General features: G+C 31.6%; 1 protein-coding gene across 18 annotated transcripts in view; it reads right to left on the bottom strand.

Moving 5' to 3' along the window:
• LOC147643180 (uncharacterized) overlaps positions 1-26,939 on the bottom strand; it is a 335,120-nt gene that overhangs the window by 204,516 nt on the left and 103,665 nt on the right. For 3 of the 18 annotated variants that reach the window (XR_015272241.1, XM_086835372.1, XM_086835384.1), the window contains exon 1: positions 22,725-23,121. The exons of 4 other annotated variants lie outside the window; for them this stretch is intronic. The gene's annotated coding sequence lies outside the window, so the exon portion shown is untranslated. Of the gene's footprint in view, positions 1-7,136; positions 7,189-7,247; positions 7,408-7,934; positions 8,029-22,724; positions 23,122-24,660; positions 24,853-26,939 lie in introns of those variants that run through there. 11 more of the 18 variants (XM_086835380.1, XM_086835383.1, XM_086835378.1 and 8 more) reach the window with 10 other exon arrangements.

Raw genomic sequence — 26,939 nt, 5'->3', positions numbered from 1 at the left:
ATTTTTCCAAAGAAATTATCATATAAAAATGTGGATAAATGTTGATTATTATTTTAAGCTTAGTTATTAAGATAAGATTTTCCATTGAGTTCAATAATTTATTTGCATATTGCAAGGCCGTATAAATTTCGGCTTTCCAAAGTTCCTTTTCTTTTTTTTTATTATTTTTGTTTGTATTCAATGAGTTTTAAATATTCCTCGAAAACCCACTTGATGCCTTTTTTGCAGAACAATAAAATTATATATTTCAGGCAATTGTTACTATTCAAAAACAATGCTTTAAGAAATTTATTAAAACGGATCAGATGAAGTTACCCCCATAAGTTGGGACAAGAACTTCATTTTATTCAAGAGATTTGCAAATCCCTGGATATATGCCCAGAAAAGTATGCTATGAAAAACGATGCTTCGATTTAAGGAAAATTTCTTTTAAGATTAATTTAAGCTTTAAAAAAGTTTTACATTTTTTGGAAAATTAATTTTAAAATACTTGAATTAAAATTTATATTGTTATATATTTATATTTTTAATATAATATCAAATCATTGGTGCTTTAAAAAGTATTTATTTGTATAGAAAAGAAGTTTTGTAAATATTTTTATTATTTATTAATATTATTTTGTATTAATATTTACATTGTTGTATATGTATATTTATAGAAGTTGTAAAAATATTTTATATATTTTAATATATTCAAAGGTGTATATTTTAAATTTCTTTACACGTTTTATTTATATTTATAACTATTATATATTTTATATTTTTTTACCTTAACGAAACTAGCTTTTGATATTGAAATACATTTACTTTCACCCTTTGTTTCTTATTAAGTGCTTTGGCTGCAGCTGGCCTTTATCCTTTGGCTTGCTTTGACTTTTAAATGAAATTTATATATAGAAATTTATATATATAGCGAATATGGAACCACGCCCAGGTGCCTGGCTAACCCAGATTGCTCACGAAATGAAGTAGGAGGAGTCTTTCGCAGGACTAAAACCTAGAGGCATCGCCTTCCTGCTTGCCACCACCGCCACACATCCTCCCTCCGTGGCAAGTTTTGCCTGTCAACAAGTCGCAATTTCAGTTGCATTTGTCGTCTCAGTCTCAGTCCTCAGTTTCTCTTGGCCGACGACGTCGTTTGCCATTTCACTTTGAAAATTGCCATTTCCGTTCAATTTCGCTTGCAAATTAGAATTCCAGTGATACGCTCTGTGCGCGCCTCCATGCATATGGAATGAGTGTGTGTGTGTGTGTTGCAACACACACAACACACACACACACACACTTTCATGCCACCAAAATGTGGGTGTTTTTACTTGTATTCTGTTTTTTTGGCATTTGTTTTTTTTGCCTGCTTAAACTGTTGCATTTTCGCCCCCTGGACATATAGTAGATATATATATATATCCCGCATATATACGTAAATGTATTTATACCTTAAAAAAAAGGGAAGAAAGAAACGTCTGCCAGGCAAGAGAAGTTCTTTCCTGTTTTTCCAACACATTTTCATTTTTAGTTTTCCCTTTTTTTTTGAAAGAGTATCTCTAGGGGTACTTTAATTAATCTAGGCCTTGTGGAATTTATTTAGAATTTAAAAAGTCATCTTTAAGATTTCTTTCTTGTTTTTCCAACACATTTTCATTTTTAGTTTTTCTTTTTTTTCGGAAAGGGTATCTCTAGGGGTACTTTAATTAATCTAGGTCTTGTGGAATTTATTTAGAATTTAAAGAGTAAATTTTAAGATTTCTTTCCTGTTTTTCCAACACATTTTCATTTTTAGTTTTCCCTTTTTTTTCGGAAAGGGTATCTCTAAAGGTACTTTAATTAATCTAGGTCTTGTGGAATTTATTTAGAATTTAAAGAGTTAATGTTAAGATTTCTTTCTTGTTTTTCCAACACATTTTCATTTTTAGTTTTCCCTTTTTTTCGGAAAGGGTATCTCTAAGGGTACTTTAATTAATCTAGATTTTGTGGAATTTATTTAAAATTTAAAGAGTTAATTTTAAGGTTTATTTGTATATATTTTATCTGAATTCTAGATATTTTTAAGTCTTTGGTAAGAGCCTTCTTGTGGCCCATAAAGAGCATCTATAACTTGACTTTATTTTCGCCACTGTTTTTGTGATTTCCCTTCTTTACTTATTTTTTATATTTTTTGCACTTGTCGTATATATGAAAGTTTCGCAGTTTATTCCCCGGGCTAAAATTACATTCCAGAATGTCGACGACGGCGGCGTCTGTCTGAGTTTCTTTCTGGTTATGCGTTTTTCCGCCGACGATGACTGCAAGTGCATCTGGTTCGCATTTGCTAAATATATATATATATATTCACCCGTATATATATATCCCTATATATATATAGGTATCCTCCTATCCCCTGGGTTGGCTTGTGGCAAATAAATACACATGTAATTTCAAGATTTGCATTTAATGGCAAAAGCCTGGCAAAAGTAGCAGAGTTTTGTGGAGTTTGCGGTGCGCCCGGTTGAGTGGCTTTTCCTGGGCTCACCAACTTGGGGAAAATTCGGGGTTATATATATAATATATATATATATTATCTATATATGGAATATGGCGACAAGTCAACAATCAGCAATGAAATGCTAATGAGCACATTCATACCCGGAATTATGAGTGACTCCTTGGGGCTGTCTTAAGGCGGTAAGTTATTCACTGCACTCTTGATTTATTCCATTTATTTAATTTATTATAATCGTATTCGTATTAATTTTGGGGATATTTGTCTCAGAAATAGAAATAGTTTTGTATATGAGTTAATTTATTTCATTTAATTTGGGAAAGAAAATGTAATTATTAAAGGGTATTCAATAAAGAAATGTCATGAGCTTCTAGCTTTAAAAAAATATATAATTGATCAAAGGTTTATAAAATTTGTTTTTTGTTTATTAATATTTTTATACAGCTAATTTCTGAATATATTTCTTTAATATTTTAATGAAATATTAAGCCAACGGCTTCTTTAAATTGTTTATAGGGTATTGTAGTAAATATTAACCAAATTCATTAAGTTTTTGGCTATTTTATAAAGTAACAAATTAAAGGCTCATTATATATAAGTATTACATTTAATTCTACAATATTAAAACATATTTATATAATAATTTTAAAAAATATGAAGCCCAAAATGTATAAAATGTTTAATAAAATCCTAATTGTATTAAAAATATTAACCAAAAGTATATCGATTCACGAGATTTATTTTTTTTTAAGTTGTAGTCTTTTTAATTAATAAATAAATTTATTTTTCTTCAATTTTTAAACATATTTCTTTAACAAATTTTAAAATATTAAACCTTAGCCGTATTAACTTTGTTATTTTAGCTTTGCATTAAATATTAATTAAATTTAAAAGGTTGTATATTTTCTAAAATATAAGTCTCTTTACGTATACATTGTATTTATTATTCAGCTAATTTCAAGCATATTTCTTTAATTATTGAAAATATATTTAACCTCGGGCGTATTTAATTTGATAATAATTTTATTTTTGTATTAAGTATTCAGATAATTCATAGGGTTTCTTTTCATTGAGAATTTAAAGGGTTTTTTAAATTGAAATATTATTACTGTTATTATATTATAAATATATCATATAAATATTATTTGTTTTATTATTATTATTAAATTCTTCTACAAATTTCAAACATATTTCTATATTTCAAACATATTTCTTTAGTATTATAACTACAAATATTAAATCCAATCCCTATTAAATTCCCAAACCGATTTCCACAGCAACCAAATTCATTGACTTGGAAAGATATTAAGCATTTATAGGTCTTTTGTTTTTTTTCCCCCATCTTTATGCTTTAGATTATTATTACCCATAATCGGAAGGGGGAAGGAAAAAAGCCAATGAAAATGTTTTTCCAAACGTATTTAGAGTGGGAGTATGTAAGCATTTTCCGGTTTTCCCCCCCCTCACTCACTTCAGTTCATTATTTTTATAAACTTTTGGCATAGGGAACCCGATGCGATGCGATTCGATCCGATTCGATTCGATTCGAATCCGTATTCGAGTTCGTATTGGAAAAGACAAACTGTAAACAACATCGATGGAAACGCACACAGATTGCCGCCATTCGATTATCTCAGATGAATGGATTGTCTTATTCGATTCGATGGGCGACCAACCGACTCACTGACTGAGTAACTGAATGAATAACCGACTGAATGACTGACTGAATGAATGACTCACTGAATGACTGACTGAATGACTGACTGACTGAAAGGAGAGTCTCTGATTGAATGGGTTGGCACACCGGAAAAATAGCAACTCCGGATGGAATTCCTTGGTTATTTGCATGAAATGATTGCAAAAGAAAAGAAAAAACCCTGAGACAAACCATAAGACATATGGCCTAGGAGTTAACGAAATTATGCAAATTGGATTTAAATATTTACACTCACAAATCCACTTAAAATAAAATTATTTATAAAGCTAGCAGTGCCTAGGAAGGGGGTTCTTTAATTTAATTTAAAAAGGATATGCCACAATTTACAGGCTTTAATTTCATTAAAGTATATTTAAAGCATTTATTTGAAACTTTAAAAATGCTATAAAATATTGTACAAATCTTTAAATTTAATCAATAATTAATTTAGATTTAATATATAAATTCTTGATTAAGTTTAAAGTTATGTACAATATTTGATATGATTTTAAACTGTACAATAAATTCTTTAATATTTTATTTATAATGTAATATATTATTATATATCTTTATTGGTTAAATAATAATTAATTTCAGTATTTACTTAATTTCCTTTTTAAATTTTACACCTAAAACATCTTTAAAATATTTCAAAAGTCGTGGTAATATTCCTTTAATAATTTAAGTTCCAGATTATTTAATAAACTACCTTTATAAAAATATATAAAATAGTATACAAATCCCTGATTTACCTCCTTAATTTATAAAATTTACAAACATTTTAAACTTCCCAAAAATTTAACCCAACTGCATTCCAAAAGTATCAAGCAACTGTTTAAATATTATCCACGAAACATCAAGGGAATGCTTAAATTTTTCAACGAAAAGAATTCTATTTTTAAGCGAGGAAAATTGCAGGCCATAATGAAATTAGTTCCATCGGAAAAGCGAGGCGAGGAAAAACACACTGCGAAAATGCGCCGTTGCACCGGTTGCATGCCCCCTTTCCTTTTTTTTTTCCTTTATTTCGATTTTTTTTTATTATTTTATTGATTCGAGCCATTAAATTGATAGCAGATCATAAACATTGCCCCGGCCACGTGACCTGGAGGCCAATCATTGAAAATTTGATTTTTCCTGGAAAGCGTGGAAAAGCGACACGGGGTTTCAAAAAAGAAAAAAAGAGAGAGAAAAGTGGAGAGGCAGAAGAAAAGCCACGGCAAATGGCAACTTGGCCATAAATCAAAATATTGTTTGACATAATGTCGATTTTGTCGTGGGCCACAGATGCCTTTAGGCCTCTCCGCCGAAAAGTGAATGTAAAATGAGTTTTGGATTGTTTGAAAAATGTTTTGGGAAATATATATATGGATATACATATGTATTTTTCTATATCTTTATATATATATTGTTGTAAATTTATGTATATTCGACGGTGTGAGTTAATTGCAAGTGTAACTGAAGGGAAATGGCACTCATTTATCAATTGGTAATATTTCAAATGCCAAGTTTTGGCAACAAAATTAAGCAAACAAAAAGTTTGACAATAAAATTGAATAGATTTTTATACAAAAATGAAAGAAGAAATCTAATTTTTAATATTAAATATAAACCAAAAGCTTGAAATGATGAAAAAGTATTTAAAATAGAGTCCAGAAAGACTTCCAGAGTCTCACTTAAGAATCAAAATGTAATATATTTTTCTATCTAGAAATATTCTAATGCTAATTCCCATATAATTCCCTATTACTCTCTTATTTTCCTTTGTATAATTTATCTAAATCTAATGTGTGACAACTACTTTCCGTTTTGTCGACACTTTGCTTCATAATTTTTGTGTCAATTTTCTTCCTTTTTATTTTTGTCTTTTTTTGTAACTGCCAAAAGCATTCAAATTGAGTTTAACAGCTTCAATCATTTCTCAATTTGGCTTCGGGAAACAGCTGAAAATGTTCTAGGAGCTAAGGGAAAATCCGAAGGGGGAGGGAGGGAAAAACCCTCCTCGTTCTGACCAGGGCAATTCATCTTAGTCGCCACTCAACAATTGACAGATTCGCGCATTGCGCTGAATTGTTTTTCCAACTTTTTCTTGGACTTGCCACTGTTTGTGTTTTGCCCTTTTATCGTGGATCTTTTTATCATAATTTGCCTTTTCCCAAAAGTATATATATATTCCTGATGCTTTATACATAATTTCAATGTCAAATTAGTTTGCAGAAAAAAAAAAAACAGGGAGAACTGAAGAAAATTGCAACGGCAAAGACAAACTGAAACTGGGCTTGGGCAAATATTTTCCTACTTTTTTTTTTTTTTGGGCCGGCCGTCAGCTGGCCAAAAGTAAAATCCAGACGAGAGAAAAAAAAAACCATACGAAAAGGGCTGGGAAAATGGAAAATGAGCAGGGGAAACGTCAATTTGCATAATAAATGAAAATGCATTGAAAAGTGGCAGAGACAGCTGCAAAAGGAGGCGCCAGCCAGCAACGTCATTAAATGCAAAAGGAGTTGCCTCCCACAGCTCCTGCTCCTGCTCCTGATCCTGCTCCTGCTGCTGGGCGAAACCAATAAAACAATCGACGAGGAAAAGTGCTAGCAGGATGAGCTGGAAAAGAAAGGCAAGCAAAGCTCTCAGTGCAGTTGAAAAAAGAAATATAAAGGAAAATCTAGCTGAAACGTGCCGGGCCTGAGAAATCACTTCCGCATCTAGCCCCGTCTTTTGGATAATAGTTTTCTTGTTAGCATTTTCTTTTTTGTTGTTTTTTTTTTTTGGGCCAACACAGCACATTCGAACCACTTACTGTCATTTGCCAAGGCGCCAAACAGACGCAACAATTTTATATATGAAAAGTGCTTAAAAATATATACACACACATATACATAACTTTATACATATATGTATAATAATAATAAAACAAGAACTAAACTGTAGGATATAAAAACCGCAAAGCAAAAATACACTTACTTGCAAATACTTGAAAACTATAATTAATAAAATTAATCATATATGTTTATAGCTGAAAATATATTAGGTTATTATTTTGTATATTAATTATACACTTCATTTAATATTTACCTTATTATATTTATATTTACCTTATCCCCGATTGCTTGGATAACACCCCAAGTTAGGTCTCTAAAAAGTTAGCATACTTCTCAGGGCTCAAACATTGATATGTGTGTGTGTGCCGCACTTATTGGTGAAAATTGTTGTTGAAAAAGCTGGTGAAAAGCACTCGAAAGGCAACCAAAGAAGTCGATGATGCTTCCTGGCCACCAAGAGAGAGAGACAGAGAGACAGACAGAGCGAGATAGAGAGAGAGTGGCCCCTTGAAGTTGCCCCTTAAATGGCGAACATTTCGCAGCAACGAACACAAGCTGCACATTTAGCTTCGTCGAAATTATGCAAGGAATTTCACACGCAGCACACCAGCAGACGTGGTGAAAAAAAAAGCAAACCAAATACACACAGACACCGGCACACACACACACACACACATACACATGGACAAAGGAGAGGCGGAAAAGCGGCAAAAGAAAAAAAAGCAAAAAAATGCATTTGTGGCATCGACTGCCAGTTGACACACATATTTGCCATGCCAGCGACTTGGGGACATCGCCCATGCGAGTCAATGACACGGCAATCATTCACCCACACACACGTATGCGCAGACACACACCACACACACACACAGGCACACCTATCAGAGCCCCACAGTATGTGCACTGAGGAAAATGGAGGAAAAGCTGGTCAAAAACTTACAAGAAAATCAAAAAATTCACTGCGTCTGCGTTAAGAACTTAATAATCACATGTTCGCCAAAAAACTGTTAGTGATGGTAATGATTTTAGATTAAAGATGACACCAAAATATCGACTAATAAAGGTTTTATCGATTAATAGTACAGGTCCTATTTTTAGTATTTTTAAGGCCATTTAAATACCAAATTTCTTGAAGTTCTGCATGTGTGAACATGGTATTTTTAATTAAATAATTTACATATTGTAAGCATTAGATCATTTAAATATTAGTGTTATAAATATTTGGAGAAATTCAAGGATAATTAATCAAAAGAAAATGAAGTGTTCAAAAGCCATTAAATTATCTAATAATAATAAGCTAATAGAATGCTTGAAAAATAAAAATGTATTACAAAATAATATACACAGTATAAATATCTTTAAAATATTAATTTATAAAAAAAATTTCGATAAATATAATATATAGATATAAACCTAGTGATGTTAAAAATATTTGAATAAATTAATTAAAATGATATAGGCTAATAAAATTAAATAATACCAAAAATATTTAGATATATGTAAACAATATGTAAATAAAAGCAATATTTGTAAAACTAAGAAAGACTATCGATAAATCGATATAAAAAGTATTGCTAAACGCTCGTGAGCAGAAGACAAAATGGCTGCTTTCTTAGAAAAAAACATAAATAAAAACTATCGATATAGTATATAACTTATGTAATACTAATAAGACTACTTTTAATTTTATTTAGCATTATTCAAAATCAACTTCTTGATAAAAGAATTTGTATATGTTTTCATCAATTATTATTAAGAATTCTCTGAGAATTTCATTGCAAATTTAATTACTTAATCACGGTCACACTCTTTTTTTTCTCTTAGTGCATGGCACACACAGCGACCACCCACAAAAATATCCCATCACCTATGAAAACTGTCTGGGGAAATGACAGCCATCAGGAGTTGGCATCAACTTAAGCATCATTTTAACGTGTCATTTCAGCGTTTTGTGACGGAAATGTTTTGCATCATCGATACACACACACATACACACTCGCACACACACACACACACATTTGTAAAGAGGGAAATCCTAGGCAGAATGCAGACTGCATTCAATAATTTAATCACTCAGGCTGCTTGGCCGGGGAAAAGCTCTCTTTGTTAATTTCCTCAAATCAAAATCACAAGAAATAATCTAAGAAAGTGCTTAAGCTTTTAGCCTGAGTGAACTGCATTTAGAATTTCAGTATTTTTTTTTCTCTCTCTTTTTCGTCAAGGAAATGAATTAGAAAAGTGAATTCTCGGATGATTTAATTCACTTTACAGAGGAATTTTCCAAATGAATTCAAGTGAACAGATGAATTAATAATTCGGAATCTCAACAAACAATAACAAATATATATATGTATGTATATGTATGGATTTGATGTAAGGGATTGTCTGTGCATTCAACAAATTTCCCATGTTATTTTTCCACATTTACAAATGTCGCATAAATCGGCTGTCAATTATATGGCATTATCGTTCAATACTCAGGGCTCGGTGTGCAATAAATATTTGATAATATTCACCGATTTCCAACCAAGTGTCTATCGAATCGAATACAATAATTATGGTATATATGTATGTATATATATTTTTGAAACGGAAAATTGCCAAATAAATGGAAAAGCATATTGTATGTGTGTGTCATGGTCGCCACAGGCAGTGCTGTATTTTTGATAACAAATAATAGACATGTTTCGACGGGTGTTTATTTATTTTTAATTCTTTCTCTTTTTTTTTTTGCTATCTCGTTGTTGTTTTTGTTGCTTCTATTTAGCTGTTATTATTATTATTATTGTTGCATCATCATTGTGTTTATGTTTATAAAAGCCGGCCAGTTATCGAGGCTAATTATTTACAGTTTGCCGCCCACAAAATGTGTTGCCAAAAATTGCCATTTAATTGGAAAATCCCGAAAAAGAGAGAGAGGAAGAGTTGAAATTAAAACTGTCCTCGGATACAGAGATAATTTGATAACAAAAGGAGTGGTGTTGGAGTGCATACAATTATCGTATTAGCAGGCTATTAAAAGCATATTATTATTATGTTTTGTAGTTTAAAAAATGTGGAAAATAAGGGAAGTACTTGTAAATATTTTTATAAAACAAAAGCCAGCTAAATATTCAAGTTATGCCTTGAAGAAATATATATTTTTACTTTCCCCAAAATAGTAATTATCACTTCGATTATCTGAATTTGATGGCATTTTTTTGGGGGGTAGTATAATTATCGCATTTCGCCCACATTAAAGTCCAGAGATATATGTATATATATATATAGATATATATACTTTTTGGTGGCCATAAGCCAACTCATGCGAAATGGCGATAAAACTGCATTCAATTTGTACGCAGCTCGCAGCCAGATCCCAGATTGCACATAATTACAGTCGCATGATAATGAAATAATAGACCAATGTATGCGAGTAATAAAATTAAAAATAATAAAATCCCAGCGACAATGATAGCCTTTGACCTCTCTTTTGGGAAGGGGGCGTGGCACAGAGAGAGACAGAGTGAGAGAGAGAGAGAGAGAGAGGAAAAGTAAATAAGCGGCCACACAACTGTGAAATTGCGTAAGTGGGCGTGAAAGTAGGCGGCTGTAGGCGACCGTGTGCGCGCACTTCCGTTTCCGGAAATCATACATCATACATCATATATCAAATAGCGACGAACGGCGAAGCAACTCGGATGGAGATATTTGGCGAGGCAACAACTCCTTAAGGGGTTACACTTCAGCGAAATGATTAATAATATTAAATTAAAGTAACAATTATATAGAGAGTAAGTCTATGGATTCTTTATCGGTATCCTATTCAGAATTTCTGTGTTTTACTAAGACATTTTCTTAAGACTTTGTTAATTATTTTGTAACCTTATTTGTAATTTTTAAATAATTATATAGATAGTAAGTAATAATATTTAATTAAAGTAATAATTATATAGAAAGTAAGTAAGTTGTAATTATTAAATAATAATATAGAGAGTAAGTCAAGTTGCTGTGAGAATATGTTGAGAATTTCTGGGGTTTTCCTAAAACTTCATCCATCATAATAAATTTTAAATAATAATTTAGGAAATAGGTTTGTAATTTGTTCATCAGCCTCCATTTCAGGGTTCTATAAGATTCAAAGAGTTTCTGGTCTTCTCTACTTTTATTTCATATTTTTCAACTTCCCTTAATATTTATACCCTTCCAAGGTATTATAATTTCAGTCAGAAGCTTAAAACAATATGAAGGAGTCATTTCCGACCCGATAAATCATATATATTCTTGATCAGCATCAACAGGCGAATCTTTCTAGCCATTTTCGGGAAGAAAAAATATTTTATTATTTTTTTTTTTAATTTTAAGGGGTTAAATTTGGCCCAAAAAAGTGATAAAAATTTTAAATTTTTTACATTTCAAATGGAGTATGCTGTTTAATAAACCTACTAAAAACTAACATTGGGCCGCTTTCCGAATTAAAATTATTGAATTTTTGGCTTGGTTATGAGTTTTTTAAACTTTGATTTATCTCAAAAATTGTCAAATAAAAATATTGAAAAGTATTTAATCATATTTAATCATAATTTCACCTAAACATAACTTCTATAATTAAGTAATTAATTTTTTAACCAGATTAAGTTGACACTCTTTTACATTATCAATATTTTCGTGACCAAATGCATCAAATTTGTGGCAAAAAAGAAAAAATACAAAGCCGTAAACGTAGAACATAAAATATGTATATAAAAACATGTATAAAATGCGAGCAAAACAAAAAAGAAACTGAAACTTTTTTGATGTTTAAATTATGTTGACATCCTTCTTATGTGGGATCTCCCATAAAATAGAACAACAACAACAAAAAATACAAATAAAAAACAAAAAAAAAGGGAGCGTAAAATAAATAAGAATAAAAGAAGAAGCAGCAGCCCGAACGGCGACGCCTCATCAAGTTTAAGAAAGGGTTTAGCCCTTACAGTGGACACCTGGTAAAGGCGACACAGGGACTATATTATGGTATATTATGTAGAAAATATTTGGTATTGAATTACGAATATTATAATACTATATTTTAATAATAATTAAATAATATATTTTAATAATAATAATAATAGTAATAATAATAATAATAATAATAATAAAATCCTATATTTTAATAATAATAAAATATTATATATTACTTATAATTAAATACTATATGTTTGAAAACTAAACCTAAGGAAATTTTACTCTAAATAAGCTTACTTTGAATACTTTAAATAACTTTGAATAACTATATTTTAAGTTAGTTCAAATTATACTTTTTTATCATATAAACTTAAACTTAAATATATTTAAAGGTTCTTTAAATTATAGTATATCATCCTATATTTCTTTATCTTGTACTGCATTGTTTTATATTATATTAACTAACATTTCATTACTCATTTCTTTATCTTGAAATAACTTCATCTCTCTAGATTTTCCCCTTGTTAAATTTGCTAATTATTAAGCTCACTTTGGCTGCTTCAAAAATCTATGGTAAGGACATCCCTGAACCGGAACTGGGTTAGGATTCGAATCCAAGTCCGTATCCGGGTCACAGTCCTGGGTTTTAAGGGGTCTGGGTCGCTGATTAGCGCATATGACGTATACGACATGTGTCCACATCCCTTTTTTTGTGTCCCTTTTTGGGACGACGGCCTGCAAAAAAAACCCCTTTTTTTTGTCTTTTGCAGAGGCATCTGCTTGGGGCTTTTTGCCATATTTTTTATACACTCTCTAAACACACACATGTTTTGGGTGTTTGTTATATTGCAGCCATTATATTATTTTAAGCCCCACAAAGAGCTCATTAATTTCCACACATAAACAGACAGGGCAAAAAGCAAAAGGACATAAAGTACAAGAATTTAACTAGAAAGGATGAGGCAGGACATCTTTCATCTGTGAACGTAGATTGATCAGAGAAGCAAAGCTTATGTGATCTCTCTCTCTCTCTTTCTGTGAATGTGTGTTTTTCCCATTTAATAATTCATATTTTTTTTGGTATCTTTTGATCTGTTGCTGTTAGTCTGCCTTTTGTTATCCATTTAGTCGCATATGCCACGTATTTATATTGTATAAACGTATATGTTATATATATATATATATTGGACACATAAAGCCAGCCAATGGAGCCATAAATTATGAAACAGTTTTGTGCTGTTTAAGCATATCATAATGCGACGAGCCTCAAAGAGCCATCTTGGCTCACAACTAGTGTCTGTGTGTGTGTGTAGAGAGAATTATGGGGGAAAACCAAGGCATACAGAGAGAGAAATTTAATGGGAAACTATTCACAAAGATATTCAATTAAAATATAAAATATATATACATTCCACACCTAAAAAAGGTGGAAAAACAAGAACAGAAAGCCAAGTAAGTTGGCTTATTATGACTATAAATTTTAGTCTAATTTTCCCTTCATTTTCCCCACTATTTTTCTCTTCCTGTGTGTGTCCACAAGGGCCATCTCTTTGCTTTTCATGTCTTTTATTTATTATTATGCAAGCCAGGAAAATCCAAAAGCCTTTCTCCCCACACACTCACACACACACACACACACACACACAGAGAAAATAATTTAAAAGTAATCAGGCAACAAATGTTTGCCTTGTTCCAAAACATAAAAAAAAGAAAGAAAGGAAAGGAACAAAACATTCCAAAAGCCTGTCCCTCATCGCTTCAAGTTTTGTCCGGGATTATACTTATGGCCAACATATCGCATTGGGTAAAAGTTTTTGCAGTTTTCCCCGGGAAAAATCAAAAGGAACCCCATATACATATAGAGCCATCTTTGGCACTCGCTCACTAATTGCCACTGGGACCGGCCCCGCCCCCCCCCCCCCCCCCAAACTATAAATTTATTAAAGACGGCAGAGACCAGAGATGAGAAAATTGTGGAAAATGTGGAAAATGAGACAAGAGATGGCAAATATGTTACTCCCTGGCATTTATAATTAATTAGCAGCACTAATTTGATGCCCTCGAATGGCCACAACAGTTGCCGCAATTTGTTTCTAGACGACGTTTTCGTTTCAATCCTCTTGCTCCCCTTTCACCGGGAAATGTGGGGAAATGGGAAATGGGAAATGGGAAATGGAAAACATTTAAGTGCCTAGGCCAAGGTCAGGCCATTATATCCTTTGCTGGGCGAGAACAATGGGATTTTCGTGGAAGCCTGAATTCCTTTGGCGGCAGAGAAAAACGAGGTATCAAAGCAAAGTGTTGCTCATAATTCGTGACTAAAACAGAGTCCTTAGAAAGCAGATGGAGTTATACTATATATTTTGGGGTTATTTTAGGGGAATTTTTAAGAATTTTGGTTGAATTAGGAATTTTAATTTCTTTAAAATATAAGAATGGGGAAATTATGAATATAAATAACAAATAAAGCAAGTTGGAAGTCTTTAAGAAATAGATTTATTTAGTTAGTTAATAGAAAGAACCTTTCTTTTAAACCTTTAGTCATATTTACAAAGATTTTGTAAGAAAAGTTTGTTGATAAATAAAGGAAAAAATAAGTTAATGAATGAAAAAATAAGTAAATGAAGGTATAAATAATTTAAACGATTACTTAATAAAAAAATTATTAAGATAACTATTACTTAGGCAAATTATTTTCCAATTCTACTGCTTAGTAATTCAAATATCTTTATTAACTATAGGAATTTATTAATACTTCTGGAAAATAAACATAAAAGAGGTAAAAAAAACCCATGTATTTAATTCAAAATCTCTTATAATTATATTGTAATAACAAAGTTTTGAAAGATAAATCAACAATTTATAAGAGTTTCATATTTATTTCGTAGAAAAACAAATCAGATATAAAACCAAACCTTTTTGTTATTTGATTTTTCTTTCTAATTGTTGTGTCTGCTGTATTTTTCTACCCTCTAATGACCTTTAAATTACTAAAATGTACCCCTGAATCATCGCTTTAATGAGGAATACAAAAAAAAAGAACTAAAAAATTAGAAAAAAGAGTGAAGGTATAAATAAATTAATCTATTACTTAACAAGTTGATTAATAAGAAAAGAATTACTAAGCTTAGTAAAGCAAGTTCTTAATGTACTGCTTAGTAATTCAAATATTTTCATTAACTATAGGAATTTATTAATACTTCTGGAAAACAAACATAAAATAAGTATACTCTTTATTTAGCTTAAAATCTCTTATAATTACATACTACTAACAAAGTAATAAAAGATAACTCAACAATTTATAAGAGTTTCATATTTATTCCCTAAAAAACAAATCACAAATAAATCAAAACCCTTTGTTACTTGATTTTTCTTTCTACTTATTGTGTCTGCTTTATTTTTCTACCCTCTAATGACCTTTAAATTACTAAAATGTACCCCTGAATCATCGCTTTAATGAGGAATAAAAAAAGAAAGCTCTAAAAAAAATTAGGAAAAAGAGTCTGAATGTCCCGCTGACATTACTGTAGACACATGCGATTATGTGACCCTTTCACTTCACTTCCGTCCAGTTCCGGGCATCGCATCGCGTTCCGTCTCTGCTAAATGGCATTCAAAAGTGGATTTTTAGAGGGGGAAAAGGAGCCAGGGGTCAGTTCATTTTCAAAATGCATGCCAGAACACGTACCCAGAGAGTGAAAAACTGGCCAAAGAGCCGGCTCCTTTACGTCCATCAGGCCAATGCATTAATGAGCGTCCAGAGACGCATTAATATGCCAAAACTCTGGTCCAGTGTATGCCTCATCCTTTCATCTCTCTCTGATTCTGGTTTCCATTTTTTTTTCTCTTTTGCTTTTGACAAATTGAATTAAAGGCAGACACAACACAACAAATCACACTTGAGACAATGGAGATGCTCAAGTGATTTGAAACGGAAGCAACGGGCCAATACAATTAGTTTTACTTAAGCAGCACTCAAATAATTTAAATTTAATTGGGGTCAAGAGTGTGTGTGCGATGTGTGCCTGTCCACGTTAACGTTCACGTTCACGTTCTCCTCCAAAGCCTGACGCTGCATCTGACATTATCTAATTAGGCAGAAGACAGCTTTCCAGCTTCCCAATTCCAATTTCAAGCCCCAACTCCATTGCGTGCACTCGAAATGATTTATTTCAGCTGCAAGACCCACAAGTACCTCGAAGCGATGACAACGAATGCCAATGTCAGGGAACTGGATAAGAAGTACTTCCAAAAGGGGGTGCCCGAGGGGGTGAGAAAGGGATGTGCTCAAGGGGTGAAAAAGGGGGTGCTCAGGCAGTGCAAAAGGGAGCTAGTATTCTGGTTGCATTGGGCATTGCTTCTCCTATCAAAAATAAGTGTAAAAGCAACACATTTTGCTATTTGCCTTAACAAAAGGTGAGAATGCCCTAAAAACTAAATAAATAATTAATTAAACATCAGCATCGCCATTAAGAATATATGAAATAATAATGAAAAATAAACAATTGAATATTCTTACAGCCCAAGGGCGTTAAGTTATTGTCAAAACAAAACACTTAACGAATTTTAGGGGAGAAAGAGTCATTGTCTAAGAAGTGCTTCCAAAAAAGGATGCCCGAAGGATGAAAAGGAGATGATAGAGCACTGCCAAAGGTGCTGCCTAGGCAGTGGAAAAGGGAACCACAACTTGCTATTTATATAACCAAATGGTGTGAAAGCATTAAAAATTCATGGAATTAAATAATTAATTAAACACCACGCTTTTCCTATTAAAAAACAAATGAAATATTAATCCAAGGTAAGCAATAGAAGATGATCAAGGTCTGAAAGCGTTATAGCCTTCAACCAAATCAATTGCCAAAACCAAGAACCCACCAAATTCTACAAGAGGGGGACATACACACATATAGGGTTATTGGTTATGCCCAGACACACTAATCAAAATTCACCGCAGAACCCAATTTTGTGCGACAGTGTATGTGGAAGGAGCGAGTGGTGAATTCTATATGGGTTTCCATTATATGGCCCAAGTGGCATGCTTGGAGGAGCCCATGGTTCCACCTTAAATATTAAGCAAGTTGGCCAGAAAAGGGGCGGCCGAAAGACACATGCAGTGCAGTTACACTGAGCGAAAAACTATAGTTCAGAAGACTTAATAAGTTTTGAGGGAGTGTAAAAATTATAATGTTTAACTTGGAAATGAAAGAAAGTTAATAAATAAAGTAGAGTCTTAGGCAAGCTGTAAACTTCACTTGGAGACCTAAATTAATTTAAATTATAATTCATATTTAGTAATTTATAATATAAAATGGGTAATTGAAGTTATAAAATAAAAGAAATATATAATTTAATATGTATAAACTATAAAAATAATATATGTTACTTTGTTTTGCAATCATTTTGAAAGATTTATATAATTTAAATGTTTTTTTTTTAACTAAAAAAAACCACTTCATCAGCCTCTTTTCTCTCAGTGCCTTTTGGCATTTGGGCAAAGCGTCAGCGGGGGCGTGGCTTTGAGGGCGGGAATGATGGTAACCGCAACATTTTAGTTGCATTTGCGACGCTCACCGCAAGAGGCAGCGCCACAAGGACCAAGGACATTTACCTAAATTAAAGCTAATGAATTGCCTCTTCGCACAGAGACTCTGCCAGCGTCTCCTCCTCTTGCTCCTGCCACCCGGGAAAACCACACAGCACCCCCTTCCCCCTTCCCCCTTCCCCCTTGGGGAAAAGCTATCCCCCCACTCCCCCCTTACCACTGGCTGCGTGCAGCCACTTTGCTGTCTGCTTTAATTTGCATTGCACTTGTGTATGTTTACATTTTTTATTTCATTCATTTCCATTCTTGTTGCGCCATCTATTCTCCCCTCTCTCTCTTACTTCTTTCTCTGTCTCTGTCTCTCGTTACATCCCCTTTCATTCATTTAGTTTTTTATTATTACCTTTTTTTGTTTGTTTTTTTTTATTGTGCTGCTTTATTTTAATGAATAAGTGCATTAAATGGCCATGGGGGAGGCTGTAGAAGCGGAAACGGACATGGCGACTGACTGAATGGCTGCTAAGCCTTAGACACAAGCGGAGATACAGCAAGGACGAGCAGGATCAGGAGGGGGGGAGGAGGTGCAGAAGGACGAGCAGGATCAGGAGGAGCAGGAGAAGAAGGAGGAGCAGCAGGAGCAGGAGAAATCCAAAGTAGGGCCTATGAAATGGGTGCCAGAAAGTAAACAAGATTAATATAAAAAAGGATGTCCTCAATTTGTAACCCACAAAATGCATCCTTTCCCAGGGAAATGCAATTTTTTGAGGTAGCAGGAAAAAATAGAAATAAAATTTAATAAGCTTAAATCCAAAGGAGATTATGGATGTTTTGCAGGGGGGAAAAAATATAGCAAAATAAATATTAATATAGTTTTGATGCCAAAAATACGTAGGTAAAATTTGTTTGCTTGCCACAAATGCAACATATAACATAAAAATTGAAAGTTTTAGGACTTTCCTTTTATTATTTATCATTTTTTTTTTTTTGATAACTAGAAAATCGTAAGATTTCTAGTATTTTCTTTTAGGAAAAAAAAAAGAAGAAAATGCAACTAGTTTTGTTGTGATGCCTTCGTGTAGCCATGGCAATTACCATTTCCAGGACACTGTCCTTGCTAAAGGAAAAGGGGAGGAGGAAAAGACTGTTGCTTGGCAAGATTTATGCTGGCTCCTCCCTCATTTTGGACCCACAGTGCAATGGCACAAATAATTGCCTTAAATTAGCGCAGCTGATGGTGATGGGTTCTCTGGGTGTAGGAGATCCCAGAATGTCAGCCTCAGCAGTCCTGCTCTCTTGCTCCTTTCCCTAGTCCTGCTCCCTGCTCCCTACTTCCTTTTCCTCCTCCCAAATCAGAGCCAAAATCAGCTCCAGTGGCAGTGGCAGTTGCCTCGTTACAAGTACTTTATGCAGTAATTGCAGCACTTGTCCCGAGACTGCTGCCTGCTGCATTCAAGTGCAATTCTTTTTCTTTTTCGCTAATGAAAAGCGCAGCAAGCAAGCAGCAAAAATACAAAAAAAATATATATTATACTACATACATTTATACATATATATAAATATATATCTCATCATGGCAAAAAGTGGTATAAAGTTATCAGAATGAAAGCCAGCAGCTGCAAAGATTCCATACAGAAATGGCTTAAAGACAATGAATGAATGCCATTTTTGTGGCAAGGAGCGAAAATAAATTGTTGCCAAAAAAATGAAAGAATACATAAGAGAGAAGTGTGTAAAAATGCGGGAAAATATATACAAATATTTAAAAAATGAGAAACACAAATACTTATAAATATTATTAAACAGTAAAAGATCCAACACTTAAAGGAAGCCTTAAGAAAAATATTTTAATGTAAAGTTTGTATTATGTTCAAGGCAAAAACGTAATTTAAAGCCTAAATCAATTACTTGTAAAGCTTGTTTATGTATTTGAAAGAGTAAAACTAATTAATACAATTTATTAAAGTGCTTAAAATATGAAAGTAAAGAGTTTTAAGCTTGTGTAATTATTAAAATCAAGCAGCTGGAAAAATTGTTAAAAAAAAAACGAATTTCTGAGGAAATAATGTAAAGGTTTAGGGAAATATTTAAAAATAATATGCTTTTATGAAAAACTATAAAATTTATATATGACTCCAGGATAAATTATGAAAACCAGTTAGTGAAAACCTTAAGAAAAATATAACTAATTGAGTTAAAAGCTTTAACTAATTAATTTCTAATTAAATTCAAAGAAAAAAAAAATTATTCAAAGGTCTAAGTTAAATATATATAAATATTTTAAAATTACAAATACGAGAAGAACTTTAATAAATATAAATGTTTTTCAAAACAGGTGAAATTGTAAAAGGAGACCATAAAAATAATATTGTTTACCCAATGAAATGTCTAAACAAATTTATATCTTTTCTTATTTCTATATATTTAAATACCTAACAATAATTTGTGTTATATATCTTAAGGTCTCACTTATTTATTAAATATTTTTTAAGCTTCTACAATCCTTAAAATTAATCAAAACAAGTTGCCAAAATATTTAATTCTTCTTCCAAGAAACCATTTGTTATAAGTTTTGCCAACAAAATGTTGTGCTCATTTGCAAAGCCCATATTTTAAAATGCTCAAAAAAAGAATATACAACAAAAATAAAAATAAAAACATGAACAAGAAAAAACACCCTTTTATTTTATTAGATTTTTTTTTTTTTTGGTGACTGCCGACCGAGATTTTTTTGGGGTTTTTCCAGGTGGATATATCCAACGGAAAAGGGGGAAAAGGGGACTCTCTACAACACAATTTCCGCCAAATTTATGTGCCTGCCAGGGCCATGGCCTGCCCCTCACTCCTCCCCAGGAGGTAGCAACAAATGTAGAAATTCAAGTGCCAGCCAGAGGAAAAGATGCAACAAGGCCGCGTAGCAGCACCAAAATAAAAATATATATATACACAGAAAAAATATAGAAAAAATTGTAAACACTTATTTACTGTCCATTTCCGCTGGCTTTTGATGCAAGCCCAGGGAAATGCATTAGAGAAAGTCAAGAGAGAAAGAGAGAAGTGAATAAGGCCAAAAGGAGCTACACGTAAAAGGAACATTTCCATTTGTATTACCATTTGTATTTGTATATTTCCCACCCAGAGTTCAGAGTTCAGAGTGCCGAGTGCTTATTTATTCAGCTTGAGCTTTGTTAGCTGCCTTTTCACCTGCATTCCATTGGGATATATATATATATATATTTCCCCCCTTTTAACCTGGCCAAATCAATTCCGTTACTCAACACATGTTCCGCCTTGATATCCACATATATCAAAAGAGGCCCAAAGGCTTGGAAAAAGGCTAGGAAAAGCTTGAAGAAAATGGTTACAAATGCAGGTTGGAAATTATTTGGGGAATTGGGAAACAGTAACTAAATTATAAGTTCAGAAATTAAACTTTTCACTTTCAACTTTTTAGCTTTTGAATTAATTATTAGAATTTTAAAGCTTATAATATATTTTATATTCCTAGAGAAAGGTCATGTAAAACTTTTAAGTGGGGTAGGTTATTTAATAAAGATTCTAACTTTATATTCTCTAACTCAAAAATATGTTTTAAACGTTTTTCAGTTATTTCATTTATTAATCATTACTTTTTGTAAAAAAATATTTTGTTCAATATTTTTTAGAATTGGAAATTGTTTAAATTAAATACTTTAAATAGATTTAATGTCCAGAAATTTTTTTATATTCACGAGGAAAGGTCATAAAAAATATATAAAATATATAAGTGAGGTAGGTTATTTAATAGAGAATCTCATCTTACTCTAAAATAAATTTTAAACCCTTTCTTTGGAATTTAGAAAATAAGTTCCTTTTCATATTCTTAACTTTGTATATTAATTTTAGTATTTATACATCTACAATAAAACTTGAGCCTTTCAACTTTAATTTTATAAAAACACTGCATTTTAATTTCTTGGATTTCTATTTTAATTGAAAGCTTTTTACATCTTAAATTGCCATTTCAATTTCCTTTTAATTTTTTTAATTTACTGCACAGGAAATTAACTGTGTTTATAATTTAATTTAAAGTTGTCTATATTTTCAATTAATTGTAAACGGTTTCTTTTATTTTTCTAAAATTATTGCACTTTAATTTTCTATATTTACTGCATAGTTTCCACAATAATTCAACTTTAAACATGTCTTAATAAAATTTGTAACCTTTAATTTTTAATTTTGTAATATAACTGCACTTTAATTTCGTGTATTTCTATTTTAATTAATCTCTTTATATATTTAAAATGAGCTTAAAACTTTTCCTTTTTAATTTTCTAAAACTGCTGCACATTAATTTCCATTGTAAACTGCATAGTTAAGTTTTAATTTCCACCAAAAATTCTGTAAAACCCTTTAGCAAAGATTCTGTTTGTTAAGCAACTTTGCATGGCAAAAAGGATCGAAAGGACATAACATCAACACTTGTAAACACAGTTAGCCCTGGCATTTATTTACAACATAAGAATGTATTTATTTTAACAACGAAATTTATTTATATTATAAAGAATTATTATTTAATCTTTCTATCCACTCAAGCAAACAAAGTAAATGCAAAAACGAGGCACAAATAACATTGTTTATTAGGGAAAATTTATTTTAAATAGATGTATACAAAATTCTTTTCAAACTTTTCTTTCTCTGATTTAAATAGCAAAATTCCTTGCTTTTTAATCAATTATTACAGAACTGAAAGCCGGTAAAAAAGGTAAATAATAAATACCTTATATTAACCAGCAGAGACACTTTAATAAATTAAGTGGAAGTTTACCCTCTACAAATGTTTATTTATTTAAGGGGGAGAAAAAAACCAAAGGAAGAAGGCGAAAATATTGTTTGATTTAATAAATATTGAATATGGAAAACCCCAAAAAGAGCTTGGCTTGTGTTTTTCGGTGGCATTTTGGCCCCGTCATCGGCAATCAATCAATTTGCCGCTTGTCATAACAACTGTGCATCAGCAGAAAAGTTTGCCCAACGTGAATTTTCTGCGGTTTCTGGAGAGGTTTTTCTTTTTTCTTTTTGGAATTATTTTTTTCCCTGAGTTTTTTTTGAGGGGATTTTTTTGGTGATTTTTTTGGGGGGTTTTTCGTTGATTTTTTGGGGATTTTTTGTTGAGTTTATAGAGAGGCTTTTGGTGATTTTTTTTTGAAGGCTTTTGGTGATTTTTTTGGTTTAATTTTTGTTTGTTTTTCTTTTTTTCTAGAGATTCTAACTTGGCACACTCACCCGAAGAAGCGCAACTGGCACGTGTTTTTCTTATTTATTTTTTTCTTGTGCTATTTCTCTTGATGCTTTTTCCACGGGCTGTTTAGGAATTTCCACACTTCCACTACTTAAAAACACTAAAAAACACTAACACACACGCACACTCTGCCTCACTCAAAAAATAAATCAACACTCGCGTAAACAATTAACTTGTTTTCCTTGTAAATTTTCTTCTATTAACTGATTTCGATTTTGCGTAATGATAAGATGCGATAAGAGATCTAACTGTTTGGTTTTTCCTCGCACAAAAATCACGCCAATGTTTGGATTCCGTTATTTTTGAAGCGAAAAGCGAGCGTCGCTGCTCTGCTGGACCGACGCTGTGGGAAAACGCGCTTTGACTGATTCTCGTCCAGCATCCGCCAGCTGCCGGTAACTGCATCTCGGCCTTCGGCTCGGCGACGAAGTTTGCCGAGCGCCAAAAAGCCGAGCAGCAGCATCCAACGAAGCTCACGGCCGAAGTCTTTGTTGCGGCAACATTCAGAGGAGATTCGTTTCGGGAGTTTCCCAACCCCCCCTCCCCCCAGGTCAGTTTTTGGGAAAGCATTTTTCGTTAAGATCAATGGAATCATTTTCTTAGAACAACTCTTTTTTTTGGCAATTTTTTCATTTGATCTTTGTGAACTTTGCATTTGAATTATAAAATTAGCAATTAATTGTAAGAAGAAAATAAATGTAAATAAATAAAAATTAAATCATAAAAAAGCGTTATTAATTTACTTTAGAAAAGGAACTAACTATAATTTACTTCTTGAAAAATTGTAATGGTTTTAATGCTAAGTTTTGCATTGTTTTAAAAGCATTACAATTATACAATATGCAATAAATGTGAGAGAAAAAATATGAAAAAATACAAAATATATATTAATAAAATTAATTTATGAACTACATCTTTAAAAAAAATAAATAAATGATTTTAGTTAATTACAATTATTTATCGTACATTTAGAAAACCAGAAAGTAAATATTTTTTCAAAGAGAAGATCACAGAAAACCTTATAAAATTACTATAAGTTTTCATTAATTAATAGTTTTGTCGATTAGAATGTATGTAAATCATGCAGTTATCACCGACAATATTAATTAATTTTTAGGAAAACTAAAAAATAAACATTTTCCTATTCCTATATTCCATCATTAGTGTAGAATCTTTCTCTCAAATATCATTATTAATTAAGATTATGATTGCAAAAAAATATATATAAGAGATATGTAATATGATATAATATGATACACACTGGAAAACCTTAAGTATATGTAATCTAGATTTATCAAATCGATATTTTAATATGCTAATTTTTTGGGAAAATCCAAATTTTTCAAATATCATAACTAAGCCAAAAATGCATTAAATTCAATTCGGAAAGCTGTTCTGTGCTAGTTTTTATACGGCTAACAAATCTGCATATTGAGTTTTAAAATGTAAAAGATTTAAATTTTTGCCAATTTTTTTGGTCAATCTTAATGATAAAACTGCTTATAAAATTTTGATAAAAATGTTGAAAATTTATTTTTCTTCCGGACACATCTAGATCGCTTCGGCTTTTTGTGCTGATCAAGAATATATATGATTTATAGGGTCGGCAAAGACTCCTTCACTTAGTTTTGAGCTTATGACTGATATTATAATACCCTAAAAGAGTATGGTTATATAGCAACAATTGAATAATTTCTATGATAATAATTCCTAATTAAGTTAACTTAGGCTATTAATAATGAGTACACGTTTGATAATATCCATAATATAAATTGCTATATCATTTTAAATTTAAATTAAGTAATGGGAATAAAGGATTTGAGACAATTAATTGGCAGAGCTAGCACAGCTAATTCTAGACATAGGACTGATCTATATATGTATGTATGTATTTTAATAATTGTCATGCTTAAGACTTACCCCAGTAAAGAAGACACGTCATTGTTTAAATTCCTCTAGTGCAGATTGGTGACTCTAATTAGGCTCCTCATGGTAACATCCACGTCATCTTCTTCCTGGTTATCCATTGGTTGGGTGATCATTTTGAGTTCGAAGGCTAATCACTATCACTTTCACTATCGATGTTAACACTAGGTACCCCTAGGACAGACTGAGGCGCGCGGCCCGATAGCGCCTCTATTTATACTTCCCGAGGAAAGAGAGGAGCAGAGAAAGTGAGCGAGAGAGCGCTAGAGAGAAAGCGATATCGATAGCGATAGGCAGAGACACATCGAGAGAAAGAGATGCACAGAGGGATAGCCATACCGAGAGTTGGACATAGCGAGGGAGGGAGAGAGCGAGAGCGAGAGAGCGGGAAAGAGGGAGAGGGAGCTATTCTTATTATTATTTATTCACTGCCATTGCAATATTTTTTTATTACAAGAATGGTAAATACCTTGGCCACGTCATCGTTTCCTTTTCAGCTATATGATATAGTTGTTTGATCCGTTTAAACTAGAACTGAGCTTACTTAATTAACTTCAAAGTTAAACAGTAGCAATTTATATGTTTCTTTTTTGGTTAAGGTTAAATAATTAAACCCTAATTTTAACCCTAACAATTAATAGTTATTTCTTAAAAAAAAAAAAATGAGGGGACTATCCCCTAATTACCTCTTCAATTAAAAAGCTAATCGGAATTGACTCCTTCACTTAGGTTGAAGCTTTTGATTAAAATATATATAATATAATATATAATATATATAATAATACATGTCAGCTAATAAAAAGTAGTGGATGTACCTTTCTTGTTAAAATCTATGTTAAATATTTAGGTTTTCTAATCGGAATACATATACTTTTTTTTAATATTAGTAATTAAAATTATTGAGATGTTAAGAATGTCTTTAAAAGATTGAAGCTCTTTGAATTGAAACTTCTTTGCTTATTCGAATTTTCTCGCTTTTCTTTCCTTTTTTTGGGCTCTTTGCTGCTCAGTGTCTCTTATTGTCTGCCTTGTCATCGTTCGCGGCTGCTGGAGGGAATTTTCCGCCGCGGGGGCTGCCGCTTTTCCGCCGTCTTTTTCCACGTCGTGCTATTTTTGTTAACGCCGCCGCCACATTCACGCGTGCGTTAGGTCAGTGACGCTTAGCATCTTTTTTTCTTTGGAGACCAAGTAGGAGTAAGAATATATATATACATATATCTATATATATAGACATATGCAGGCATATAAATATATGGATTGTATGGAAGAGTTCAATTTATAAACGATTTAAGGGATAAACTATTAATATTCAAAATATTCATAGAGATTCTATGAATTCATTGTAATTCAGATTTGTTTATAAAGCTTGTTAATAAGAAACACTTTTTTTAGACAGCTACAATGAAGTTGATAATATTAAACATAAGTTTATTAATTTAATTATATTATTTTATAAGTATTTTATACTTTTATGTTAAAAGTCCTTTAAAGTTACTAGTATATATATTGTAATATTACCTTATTCCCCCCTTTTAAAAAAAAAAAACATATTCTTTTAATTAAATACTCAATAAATATTAAATAAATTTTTGTATGAATATTAAATGAATACAATGTATATTTATTTGATGTATATTTATTTTCCTTTCCCTGTTCCCCTCGCTTCTCTTTTGTTTATTTAAAATATTTCCCCCCATTTTGCAGTTGCCTTTCCATTTTTTACATCACTTTTTGTTTTTAGCAGATGACACTGCCAGGGGAGCAAGGGGAGATTACTATATATATGTATATAAAAGCTATATAGTATTCCATATTCCATGGACTTTAATTCCCTTGGAAGGAATTAATAAATGCAAGAAAATGCAACAGAACAGGCTAATAATAATTAATGCATTAATTACTACCATAAAATGAAAGTTAAAAAAGTATTTCCCTTTAGAAAGTTTTGAAAATAATCCAAGTTGTTTGAGTATTTTTGGATATTTTATACCAGGTTAAAAACTATTAAATTTTACATTAAAAATAAATTATTTAAATGTAAATTTATATAGGTTTAAATTCATATTATTATAGCTAAACTCGGACTCATATTAAAAACAAATAAATTTATTTTCTTTATAAACTTTCGTATTTAGAAAATTATATCAAACTTAATTCAATTGTATTTAATAGATTCCCTAATGTGTGACATTTGCTGTTCCCTTTATTTGATCTTTTCCAATTAAATCAATTAATATTAAAATCAAACCCCCTTTTAAACCGCTTAGTTCTGG

Source organism: Drosophila serrata, unplaced genomic scaffold (genome assembly GCF_035046125.1).
Source record: "Drosophila serrata isolate PLE 108 unplaced genomic scaffold, ASM3504612v1 contig_276, whole genome shotgun sequence".
Lineage (NCBI taxonomy): Eukaryota > Metazoa > Arthropoda > Insecta > Diptera > Drosophilidae > Drosophila > Drosophila serrata.
Note: the sequence above shows the minus strand (reverse complement) of the source record. Positions and strands in the feature narration are given on the sequence as shown.